The following is an 801-nucleotide window of genomic DNA, read 5'->3' on the forward strand; positions in this document are numbered from 1 at the left end:
GTGTGTGGAAATGCCAGGAATCTGAAATGGACAAATTTGAACCATCTCCTTTATAAGCTGGGTCTTAGCACAGTGGTTTAACCATAAAAATACACCTAAAAACTTAAGATATCTGAAAGCAGAGCACAATCACTGTTGGGGATATAGAGGCCTGCTTGCATTTGTATCTCAGATCAGTAATAAATGTGTGCGTGTTTTACAAATCCTGATTTCCTTTTTCTTGCAGGCAGATGAAGGTTATACAAAGGCCTTGAAGTCCAATTGAAGTTAGCTTGTATCTTGCTCTACTCTTAAAGTAAACTTTCTTCTTCTTCTTTTTTTTTTTTTTTTTTAGGCATGGCAACCCTTGGTTGACCTCACAGATTGCAAGGACCTTGTCAGCTTACAATTCCTTATTTTTTATGCCTACAGCACCTGGTCTTCCTAGGTGGTATCCCATCCAAGTACTAACTAGGCCTGACCCTGCTTAGCTTCCGAGATCAGACGGGATCAGGCTTGTTCAGGGTAGCATGGCCATAGACTTAACATAAACTTTCTAATACTCAACCTTTCTCATCTGTCAAATGTAGTCAATGACAGCATTGTTGGAAGAATTGAATGAGGCAAAACATGCAAAAGTGTTTATCACCCACTTGACATATTTCATAGAAAATACTTTATAAATGTTAGCTATTGGTTTTACTAAACTGATAAAGTGTAAGTAATCATAAACATTCTGTGATAATATGATTTACATTCTCATTGAAAATACTTTGTATGGGTGTATCTCATAGGTAAGAAATAACTTACAATCAGATAAAT

The 801-nt window shown here is 36.3% G+C and overlaps 1 pseudogene; it reads right to left on the minus strand.

The window, feature by feature from the left end:
* Positions 1 to 402: 402 nt before the first annotated feature.
* Positions 403 to 521, minus strand: LOC112482783 (annotated as a pseudogene).
* Positions 522 to 801: the final 280 nt, after the last annotated feature.

Source organism: Pteropus alecto, unplaced genomic scaffold (assembly GCF_000325575.1).
Source record: "Pteropus alecto unplaced genomic scaffold, ASM32557v1 scaffold155, whole genome shotgun sequence".
Classification (NCBI taxonomy): domain Eukaryota; kingdom Metazoa; phylum Chordata; class Mammalia; order Chiroptera; family Pteropodidae; genus Pteropus; species Pteropus alecto.